Below are 12,976 nucleotides of genomic sequence, written 5' to 3'. Positions count from 1 at the left end.
TGGCATCGGATTGAATGATGGAACTTATTATTAGAGATATCATTTTATCTACGTTTGAACATTCATTTGCAAATCGGGCATAAAAACTACTGTTATCAAGTTTCGCGTAAGCTTATAAGCCCGTTGCGAACACGCGACGGATATTTGGTTTATTGTGTCAGATAAAAGGAGTCGTTGCGGTGCCGAGTGGTGCAGTCGCTGTGTGTAGCAGTAAAGAAGACAGACATCCTTCGAACACCATTGCTTCACTTATAAGCGAGGAGCCGCTTATACATTTCGGCGTGCTGCTCCATCGATACGCAGATATCTGTTAAAGGGAGATAGTATCTGAAACCAAACAAACAAAGCGAAGATTTTTTTTAACAGTTACAGGTCGGAGTTGTCGCGATCGACGGACGCCGACCTGTGTCATCCAGACTTGAACAACCATCCACATCGAGCCGACACACACACACACACACACACACACACACACACACACGCCACAGTGCATACAGTGTACCGTAAATATCTCTGGCCTAGGGTTAGCGTCTGTGATTAGTCCGCAGAGAGGGGACTGCCAAGAAGGAGGTGAACATGGGGAAAAGTTGAATAACCAATGAAAGGATAACGTTCTACGAATCTGGACGTGGAATATCAGAAGTACGAACGCTGTGGGGAAGCTAGAAAATCTGAAAAGGGAAAAGCAAAGGCTAAATTTTGATTTGGCCGGGGGGGGGGGGGGGGGGGGGGGGGGGGAGTAGTGACGTGAAACGAAAAGAAGGCAAGGATTTATGGTCAGGTGAGTATAGATTAGTATCAACAGTATAAGACAATGATGTAACGGGAGTAGGTTTCGTTATGAATAGGAAGGTACAGCAGAGAATGTATTACCGTGAACAGTTCAATGACAGGATTGTTTTCATCAGAATCAACAGTCAACCAGTACCGAAAACCATAGTTCAGTTACACATGTCGACATCATAAGCAGAAGATGAAGAAATAGTGAAAGTGTACGAGGATATTGAACGGGTAATTCAATACGTAAAGGGAGATGAAAATCTAGTAGTCATGAGGACCTGGAATGCGGTTGTAGGGGAAGGAGTAAAAGAAAATGTTACCGGAGAATATAGACTTGCTACTAGGAACGAGAGAGGAGGGAGGCTAACTGAGTTCCTCAATACATTTCAGCTAGTAATAAGGAATACTTTGTTCAAGAATCACAAGAGGAGAAGGTATACTTGGAAAAGGCCAGGTGATACGGGAAGATTACGTCATGATCGAACAGAGATTCCGAAATCAGATATTGGATTGTAAGATGTACCCAGGAGCAGATATAGACTCAGATCACAATTTAGTAGTGATGAAGAGTAGGCTGACGTTCAAGAGATTAATCCTGAAGAATCAATATGCAAAAAAGTGGGACACAGAAGTACTAAGGCATGACGAGACATGCTTGAAGTTCTCTTAGGCTATAGATACAACAACAAAGAATAGCGCAGTAGGCAGTGCAGTTGAAGAGGAATGTACATCTCGAAAAGGGGTAATCACAGAATTTGCTAAGAGAAACATAGGTACGATGAAGGTAACTGCGAAGAAACCATGGGTAACAGAAGAAATACTTCAGATTAACGATGAAAGAAGGAAGTACAAAAGTTTACAGGAAAATTCAGGAATACCGAAATACAAGTCGCTGAGGAATGAAATAAACGGGAAATGCAAGGAAGCTAAGAAGAAATGGCTGCGTGAAAATTGTGAAGAAATCGAAAAAGAAATGACTGTCGGAAAGACTGACTCATCATATAGGAAATTATAAACAACCTTCGGTGAAAGTAAAAGCAAGGGTGGTAACATTAAGAGTGCAACTGGAATTCCACTGGTAAACGCAGAGGAGAGAGTGGATAGGTGGAAAGAGTATATTGAAGGCCCGTATGAGGGTGAAGATTTGTCTGTTGTGATAGAAGTCTACGGTCGCAGGTTCGAATCCTGCCTCGGGCATGGATGTGTGTGATGTCCTTAGGTTAGTTAGGTTTAAGTAGTTCTAAGTTCTAGGGGACTGATGACCACAGAAGTTAAGTCCCATAGTGCTCAGAACCATTTGAACCATTTTTGATAGACGAAGAAACAAGAGTCGATTTACAAGAGATAGGGGATCCCGTATCAGAATCGATATTTTAAAAGAGCTTCTGAAGGCTCAAAGATCAAGTAATGCTGAAGGGATGGATAACATTAGGGGAAGTGGCAACAAAACGACTGTTCACTTTGGTGTGTAGAATGTATGGGTCTGGCGTCATACCATCTGACTTTCGGAAAAATATCATCCTCACAATTCTGAGGACTGCAAGAACTGACAAGGGCGAGAATTATAGCTTACTCAGCTTAACAGCTCATACATCCTAGTTGCTAACAAGATTAATATGCAGAAGAATGGCAAAGAAAATTGAGAATGTGTTAGATGACGATCAGTTTGATTTCAGCAAAGGTAAAAAGGCACCAGGGCGAGAATTATAGCTTACTCAGCTTAACAGCTCATACATCCTAGTTGCTAACAAGATTAATATGCAGAAGAATGGCAAAGAAAATTGAGAATGTGTTAGATGACGATCAGTTTGATTTCAGCAAAGGTAAAAAGGCACCAAAGAGAAAATTCTGACGTTGCGGTTGATAATGGAAGCAACACTAAAGAAAAATCAAGACACGTTCATGGGATTTGAGACCTGGAAAAAGCGTACGACAATGTAAAATGGTGCAACATGTTCGAAATTCTGAAAGAAATAGGGACAAGGTATAGGGAGAAGCGGTAATGTACAATATGTACAAGGCCCATGAAGGAATAATAAAAGTGGACGACCAAAAAGGAAATGTTCGGATTAAAATGGATGCAGGAGAGGGATGTAGTCTTTCTCTCCTAATGTTCAATCTGAACATCGAAGAAGCAATGATGCAAATAAAAGAAAGATTCAGAAGTGGAATTAAAATTCAAGGTGAAAGGATATCAATCATACAACTCGCTGATGACGTTGCTATTCTGAGTGAGAGTGAAGAAGAACTACGCGATCTGCTAAATGGAATGAACAATCTAATGAGTACAGAACATGGACTGGGAGTAAACTGAAGAAAGACGAAGGTAATGAGAAGTAGCAGGAATGAAAGCAGCGAAAAACTTGACATCAGGATTCGTGATCACGAAGTAGATAAAGTTGAAAAATCACCAAAATAACTCATGATGGATGGAGCAAAGAGGACATATAAAGCAGACTAGCACTGACAAGAAGGGTATTCCCAGACAAAGGAAGTTTACTAGTATCACGCATAGACCTTAATTTGAAGAAGAAATTTCTGAGAATGTATGGAGCACAACATTATATGTTAGTGAAACATGGACTTGGGCAAACCGGAACAGAAGCGAACTGAAGCATTTGGGATGTGGTGCTACAGACGAATGTTGAGAATTAAGTGGAGTGATAGGGTAAGGAATGAGAAGGTTCTGCGCAGAATCGGAGAGGAAAGGAATGTGTGAAACACACAAGATGAAGGGACAGGATGATAGGACATCTGCTAAGACAATGGTTCCCAGCCTGGAGGTAAATACCCGTTTAGGGGTAAAATGACATTTTCTGGGAGGTAAAAACAAAAGGATTCGATCGATTCTGTTTCACTGACGAAACAAAGTTATTTTTAAAAAATCTTTATATTATCACAGTTGTCTAAGACTCTAATACTGATTATATAACTTACCAGTTACTACTTTTTCTCAATTAGTAGCATTAATGCGGTGGAAGTTATAGGTTCCTCACACAGCCCACCTGTACTTACTTTGTACTGTACATAGCTGATGATAAAAGTGAGACTTATGCGTAACAAAAGCCAAGTATCTCAGGAAAATGTCGTCTCAAATTTTTAGATAATACCTGCTATAGTCCACAGATTGCTTCATTACTCGCTTAATTGACACACGACGCAGCAGTAACTACATAGCTACTATAGTGCTGTACACAGTATTATTGTTATTAGTATCACTATTAGTGGCTGTGGTCGAAAACAAATCATTAACAGCCTGAAGTCTTCCAGTTTCTGGCAGTCCAGAAGTATTAATCAAGTTCAGAGTAGCAATCAAGTGATTTACAAACACAGTTTAACTTGGTTGATCTTAAATGGAGTTCCAGTGTGCCAGTCAAGTTGATATCGCAATGGAGCGGAATAAGGCATGGGAAGTATGTTTTCTCATAAGCGTCTACCATCACTGGAAATAGTTAGTTTTCTTGTCTGAGAAGGAGTTGTGGGTAGCATTACGATGCACCAAGTTCTTCGACAGTCGTTCTAACACCCTCCCCCCCTCCACACACACACAACAGACACACACACACGCACACACACACACACACACACACACACACACACAACTAAATATCACTCATCTTTCATCATTTTAAAAATAGAAGTGTTCCCAGAAAAGCCTTTCATTCTACAGTTTAGTTACACACTAAACTTGCTGATAATGTAGGAGAGGGAGGAATTCGTGACGGGCAGCGTTAAACCAGGGAACTAGTCAGAAGAATGATGAAAAAAAAGTATAAGGTCCAAGTTTCTGTCCTTAACGGTTTGGGCTGGGTGATGAGTCAATCGGGATATTTCCTTCTGTATATAGAGAGTACTGCATAAGGAACTTCAGTTGCAACCTATTTTTATTCCTTAATCATTTAATGCAATTTTCACTCGTGATTGATATTGCTGGAAAATTCTGCTTAAATCTTTTATCGATGATATATACCGTTGTAGTTTTTACAGCTACGATTGACAGTGACAACTGAGTGTATATAGATTTCGATTTCTTCCAAACCATCCATTTTGTACCCCTCTGTTGTTATATGCCAGAATTTCATTGCCTTTGTTACGTGATCAGCCTCGCGTTTTTCCGTTTACACGTGTTAGGGAAATGTGGACTAGTTTCTATCGCTATTTTTTGTGCGTTCTCTGTATATAATTTGATAATTTCTGCCTGTTTCTCTTTCATAGAACTTATGACGGTCCGTATAATTGATTTTATGCTAAGTGAACATTAATAAAATCGACAAACTGCAGAACCGATTGCTGAATGGAACTGGAGGAAAAAAGGTCCTATGAACATGTGTCCGGAAATGGACGGTGCGTGTGCAATGACAACAAATCGTCTCGGAACACAGTACAGAGCTGCATCGCATCCACGCCGCAACAAACGTTCAAAGTGGCCTCCATGGGAAGAAATGCAAGTTGATGATGCCTGCTCTGGTAAAGGATGCTTCGTCGGCAAAGAAGACTGATGACAGAAATCCCATAACTGTGATGACGTGGTGCAAAAATCATCAACAAAATCCTTAATGTAGAGGGAAATCCGTTGCTGATAATCCTTGCACTTGTTGTAGGTGATAGTGGTAGTAGCGGTTGTCATGCAGGATAGTACGTATAATCATACTTTGGCTTACACAATGTTGGCTGGATACTTGCCTGGAGTTTGTACTATGGTTCGTCTCAATATCCTGTAGAAGCGGGTGTTCCAAATCTGGTGTACACACAGTCCGCCGCCCCGCCACCATGCCCGTTCGTCTGTCTAATACGAGGACTATCCACAAAGTACATTACGTTTTGGAATTAAAAATAAATAAAGTATTGGAAATTTTTTTTATTATATACGGATCACAGCCACACTTAAATACTACTTTTCTACATAGTTTCCATTTAAATTAAGGCACTTATCGTAGCGATGGACGAGCTTGGAAATTCCTTCGTCGTAAAATTCGGCCGCCTGCGCCTTCAACCACGTGGTTACCTCTTTTGGGACAGAAAAGGTGTGATTTTTGTGGATTTCCTGGAAAGAGGCACTACAATAAACTCTCAAAGGTATTGCCAAACTCTGCACAACCTCAGAAGAGCAATACAAAACAAGCGCAGGGGAAAGTTGGGCTCAAAGATCTTGCTGATTCACGACAACGCCCGGGCCCACACGGCAAATGTCACTCGTGAAGTTCTCGAATCTTTTAAGTGGGAGTTGTTTCCTCATCCGCCGCACAGTCCCGACCGAGCGACTTCCACTTATTCCCAGCAATGAAGAAGTGATTGGCTATGCAGCGTTTTGATGACGACGCACAGCTTCAAGAAGAGGTAACCACGTGGTTGAAGGCGCAGGCGGCCGAATTTTACCACGAAGGAGTTTCAATGGTCGTCCATCGCTACGATAAGTGCCTTAATTTAAATGGCAACTATGTAGAAAAGTAGTATTTAAGTGTGGCTTTCATCTGTATATAATAAAAAAAAATTCCAATACTTTGTTTATTTTTAATTCCAAAATGTAATGTACTTTGTGGATAGCCTTCGTAGCAGCCATGATCACACGAACGCCCAAAACAGGCTTGAAATGTTGTTTAATCTGGGTGGTGTCTGTGGGTACTTGTCTTGACATAGCTGTGCTGACCCTCGACCGTTTCCATCTGCTTGGCCCTACACAAGCACCATGCTGCTGTACCAGTACTGAAAACCCTTAGCGCCAGCCTGATGTACAACACTGCTGCATGTACAACGATTAAAGGGATACTATACATGCTATGGGAGGGTAAGTCTATTGTCACCGCTTGAGGTAAATCACGTAGTTGAATTACCTTGTCAGCCCAGCGAAAGAAGCTGTCGCTGGAAGTAACATAACGTGGAATGAAATTTCAAGTACTGATTATATCCACATAGTTGTTAATTGCATGAGAGCGAGAATGGAGCGGAAAATGATACACAAATGCGAGCACTGTGAAAAACTGTATCTATAGTTCAATTCTTTTACCTTGGCGGCTCGCGCATGCCCGCCTAGACGCGGGAGATTGCTGCGTTGCCAGTTGCACACGACGCACGCGCCAAGAGAAGCAGCGCCATAGTATAGCATAGTTCGCAAGCTTACGTTTAGGGGGGAGCGCGCAGTTCATGAAGCAAAGCCACCACGGCCGCATTAACCCTTTCGCTGCTACAAAGACGTGCTCCCTGCATTCCGCGCTGTGGGCGATTTTGTCACTGCACTGCTCGCCTGTGCAGAGACATTGTGTTCCGACTGCTTTGACACTCTTTATCATTCGATTCCACAAAAACTATTTGGCTCAAAAATTAGATTTTTACCTATCTTCTTGACTGATACCTTCCCCCCATAAATGACTTAATTTTGTTTCGATGTTCAACGCAGTTATTATGCAGCATTAAATATAGAAAACCATTGCACGATATTTTGAAGAGTTTGCAGAGGTAAAGTCCATAGAGTATACTTTCCGGATGGTCGATTTTAGTTGCCACAATGTTGAGAATGAAATGTGGACAAGATACCTATATATTTCATTTAATTTAAGTACCACGTAAGTGTTGTATGTAATATTGAGAAATATTCCACCTTTCGCGACTGTAACAAAAGTTTTACTTACACTGGACACGTTTGGCTTTATTTTAAAGCACTTCAATCAATCAAAAGGAAGTAGACAAAATACATTAAACAAAACTGTGGACTTACAAAAACATTAGGACTTGAATATACCGTCTGTCAGTGAAGTGCTCAGAGCTATGTCAAATATAATTTTGTGTGTTGCACACACAAACAGCATTTATTTGCTGAAACACTGATGAGCCAACACAAACGTTGAATATTGTGCTACCGCAGCACAAAACTACGAAAGGTGACTTGGCAATGGAGGACACAAAATACAGTCCTCTTATGATGCTTCAAAAGAGAGACACGCGTCTGGTCTAAATAAGTCGCTTATTACAGTTGCAGAAGAGGGATATATTTCAATACCATTGGTAAAACTGCGACTGTGGAACAAAAACAAGAAATAGAACATGAATACCATTGTGTATGTGCCATACCTTTCACCGATGGAAGTGCTTTAAAATAAAGCCAAACGCGCCGTGTGTAAATAAAACTTTTATTACAGTCGCGAAAGACGGAATATTTCTCAATATTACATGCGACACCTATGTGGTACTTAAATTAAATGAGATATTGTTATACAGTAAATATTATATGAAATTTAGGTATCTTGTCCACATTTCATTCTCAACATTGAGGCAACTAAAATCGACCATACGGAAAGTATACGCTATGGACGTTTACCTCTGCAAACTCTTCAAAATTTCGTGCAATGGTTTACTACATTAAATGCTGCACATCAAAACAAAATTAAGTCATTTATGGGGGGAAGGTATCAGTCAAGAAGACGTGTAAAAATCAAATTTTTTGGCCAAATAGTTTTTGTGAAATCGAATTATAAGTGTGTCAAAGCAGTGGGAACACCATGTGTCTGTACAGGCGAGAAGTGCAGTGATGACAAAATCGTGCACAGCGCGGAATGCGAGGAGCACGTGTCTGCAGCAGCGAAAAAGTTAATGAAGAGGCAAAGCACTAGAAATTTCATTCAAACGAATAAAATTCGTGAAGTAAGGCAGTCCAATATTATTTTTAAATAAAGAAAATTTTACGCACCGCACAAGGTTTGAACTCATAACCTGTCACTTGGCAGCACAACACCTTAACCGTTCCGCTACCTCAGCTCATCAAATAGTTTAACTCCATAAGGAGTGTAACACCTCACGCAACTACTTATGAACACTGTTGGTATGACTATGAATTACTCACGCTTCATCGAAGTACAATAGGAAATAAACAATTACCGCTGTTCTTTATTGCGAAAAAGCAGTTCGTGAGATTGAAACAAACACCTTTCCTTGCTATCGCCTGAATTAGGAGTCTTATTGCTTGTTTGTTTTAATTAATAGAATATGAATCAATTGGTATAAAGAATGCTTTTTCCAAACTTTCTATAAAAGAAAGTCTGCTATCAAGACATTGCTTTTGTTCTATTACTTTATTTATGACGGAACGTTTCTAAAACTGAAGACACTCGTCCGTGCTCTGCACTGCAGTCGAGATCTGGCAACGTCGTTCTCTGTTCATTGGCTGACTGTGTTTTGTGACGTCAGATGCGCAGAACGAACCTAAACTCGGCCGCCAAGATATATGACGCGCACTTTAGTAGTTTCTAAGTCGTCAAAACTCCTCTCGCTATCTTGTTTCTAGGTGATTGGCTTCTTGAATAGCTGTTCTCATATTTTGCCATGGGCGTTTTCGAAAACATCTGCGCAGACTCCACATAATAATTTTGTTCTTGTCGGAAAAAGGGCGACACGTACCATCTCTTCTTGGAGCGTCCAAGGAGACATAAAAGTAAGACAGTCTTCTTACACAAATTTCTGCACCTTGCTCATCCGTTGTCAACTGTGCGATGTTTTTGTTGTTAATGGAAGATCCCAGAGCTTATCGTGCACTTTCCTGATACATTGTCTTTGCAGATCCACTTCTAAGCCCCAACACAATTCAGCTCATGTGTTAGGTAAATTGCTACAGCAGTGATCTGCAACATAATTCGTACCATATGTTACATTATATGTGGTACTGCATGAAAAAATAAACATTCTGCATAGCACAAGACAAAGGATAGCAAACGAAATAAAATAATTAAACAATTAACAATTAACTTGGTTTTCAGAGTGTCACGAGTGACACAAGTCATTGCCTTTATAGCCCAAAGAGTTGGTTTTCAATCTGGTAATTATTAAAACATTCGAATCAGTAAGAGCTTCGCAATAGAAATTTACGGCAAATGTGTTGTTGATGTTGTGGCCTTCAGTCCAAATACTGGCTTGATGGAACTCTCTATGCTACTCTATTCTGCGCAAGCCTCTTCACCTCCGAACAAGTACTGGAATCTACATCCTTCTCTCTTGGTCTCCCTCTACGATTTTTACCCTCCAGTACTAATTTGGTGATCCCTTGATGCCTCTGAACTTGTTCTACCAACCGATCTCTTTTTCTAGTCAAGTTGTGCCACAAATTTCTCTTCTCCCCAACTCTATTCAGTACTTCCCCGTTAGTTCCACGATCTATCCATCTAATATTCAGCATTATTCTGTAGCAAAACGTTTCAAAAGCTTCTGTTCTCTTCTTGTCTAAACTGTTTTTCACTTCCATCTATGGCTACACTCAATACAGAAAAGACTTCCTGACACTTAAATCTAGACTCGATGTTAACAAATGTCTTTTCTTCATTAACACTTTTGTTGCCATCGCCAGTCTACATTTTATATCCTCTCTTTTTCGACCATCATAATTATTTTGCTGCCAAAATATCAAAACTCATCTACTACTTCAAGTGTCTCATTTCCTAATCTAATTCCCTCAGCATCGCCGACTTAATTCGACTACATTCCGTTATCCTCGTTTTGCTTTTGTTGATGTTCATCTTGTATCTTCCTTTCAAGACACTGTCCACTTCGCTCAACTGCTATTCCATGTCCTTTTCTGTCTCTAACAAAATTACTGTTTCATCGGCAAACCTAAGTTTTCGTTTTTCTTTCTGGACTTCAACTCCTACTCCAAATTTTTCTTTTATTTCCTTTACTACTTACTCTATATATATAGATGAAATAACATCGAGGATAGGCTACAACCCTGTCTCACTCCCTTCTAAACCGTTTCTTCCCTTTCCTGCCCCTTGACTCTTTTAACTGCCATCTGGTTTCTGTACAAATTGTAAATAACATTTCGCTCTTTGTATTTTACTCGTGCCACCTTTACAATTTGAAAGAGAATATTCCAGTCAACATTGTAAAAAGCCTTCTCTAAGTCTACAAATGTTATAAACGTAGGTTTTCCTTTCCTTAACCTATCTTCAGTGACAAGTCGTAGGGTTAGTACTGCATCGCGTGTTCCTACATATCTCCGGAACCCAAACTGATCTCCGACGTCGGCTCCTACCAGTTTTTCCATTCGTCTATAAAGAATTCGTGTTAGTGTTTTGCAGTCTTTACTTATTAAACTGATAGTTCGGTAATTTTCACACTGGTCAGCACGTGCTTTCTTTGGAAATTGTATTATTATACTTTTCGTGAATCTGGAGGTAAATCACCTGTCTCAGATATCTTGCTCATCAGGTGGGACAGTTTTGTCATGGCTGGCTCTCCCAAGGCTATCAATAGTTCTAACGGAAATTTGTCTATTCCCCTAGGTCTTGTTTCGACTTAAGTCTTTCAGTCCTCTGACAAATTCTTCACACAGTGTTATATCTCCCATTTCATCTTCATCTACGTCCTCATCCATTTCCATAATATTGCCCTCAAATACATATCCCTCGTATTGACTCTCTATATATTCCTTCAATCTTTCTGTTTTCCCTTCTTTGCTTAGAACTGGGTTTCCATCTGAGCTCATGATATTCATACAAGTGGTTCTATTTTCACCAAATGTCTTTAATTTTCCTGTAGGCGGGATCTATCTTACCCCTAATGCTATATGCTTCTAAATCCTTACATTTGTCCTCTAGCCATTCCTGCTTAGCCATTTTGCACTTCCTGTAGATCTCATTTTTGAGAAGTCTGTATTCCCTTTCACCAGCTTCATTTACATTTTGTTATAGTTTCTCCTTTCACCAATAAAATTCAATATCTCTTGTATTACTCAAGGATTTCTAGTAGCCCTCGTCTTTTTACCTTCTTGATCCTCTGCTACCTTCAGTATTTCATCTCTCAGAGCTACCATTCTTCATCTACTGTATTCATTTCGCCTGTTCTTGTCAACCATTCCCTAATGCTCCATCTGAAGATGTACCATTAATCTGTTATTATCTATTATAAATGGTTTTGAAAGCCTGCGACTGTGAAAACAATAGGTTTGTTTATAAACAATTCTTCTCCTACTAGTCACGATTTTCTTTATTTACTTTTCACACGACGCATTTCGGGAAGCGATTCCCATTTTGAAGTGCGTTTTTTGTGTGTTACACCATTACTATGTGATGTTGTCGATGTGTGAATGTCTGATTCATTCTGTTGACTTAACTGCAATATTTAAGAAACACGCGATTTTTTGCTTTTGTGAAGTTAATGTTGAAATTTAGAAGAATTTTTTCTTACAGTTTTCTTATTATCCATTTGCGCAGAGTCTCACATGCATTAAACATCACACACAACTTGCTGCACACTTTAAACATCGAAAATATCGTACATAAACAAAACGGTTACATGGATGTTCCTACAAGTAGTCCACGGAGATAACATTACAGGTCCTCCACAGAGTAGGATACGCTTTTGTACAATTTGGATCATAATTTACTTATATCAATTTTACAACTGCCCTTATTTCTGTGTGTTTCTATTTTCAGTTAAATGTACTATCGAAACATCTGAAGAAATTCACTGATTCACTTTCAAGTTTTTCGCTTAATATTTTATCTTCATATTTTCTGTAATGTGAATATACCTCCCGTTCTTCTAGCAACTCTATTTGATGTCCTTTATTTAGTTGGTGGAGTACTTTGACATTTTGCTCTATTTTTCCAAATGTATGTCCTGTGTTATGTGTGTGTGTTGCCTTGTCTGATGTGGTGTGTCTGTTGTGTGTAGGCTTTAATGTGCTCTGTGTACCTCGTGTTGAAATTTCGGCCTGTTTGTCCTAGACAGAACACGGAGCATTCCTGACATGTTACCTTGTATATTCCAGAGTCTGAGTATGGATCATGATTACACTTTATATTATGTATTAATTTTTGTTGTAGTTTATTAGATGTTCGACAGTACACTTAATTAAATAATAGACAATATACTTAAATAAAATAATAACACACATAATAAGCACAATTGTAAAATGGATATAAGTAAATTATGATACGAATTGTTGTTTGTTGTTGTTGTGGTCCTCAGTCCTGAGACTGGTTTGATGCAGCTCTCCATGCTACTCTATCCTGTGCAAGCTGCTTCATCTCCCAGTACGTAATGCAGCCTACATCCTTCTGAATCTGCTTAGTGTATTCATCTCTTGGTCTCCCTCTACGATTTTTACTCTCCATGCTGCCCTCCAATACTAAGTCGGTGAGCTCTTGATGCCTCAGAACATGTCCTACCAACCGATTCCTTCTTCTAGTCAAGTTATGCCACAAACTCCTCT

This window comes from Schistocerca piceifrons, chromosome 6 (assembly GCF_021461385.2).
Source record: "Schistocerca piceifrons isolate TAMUIC-IGC-003096 chromosome 6, iqSchPice1.1, whole genome shotgun sequence".
In the NCBI taxonomy this organism is placed as follows: Eukaryota; Metazoa; Arthropoda; class Insecta; order Orthoptera; family Acrididae; genus Schistocerca; species Schistocerca piceifrons.
This window is presented reverse-complemented; position numbering follows the sequence as displayed.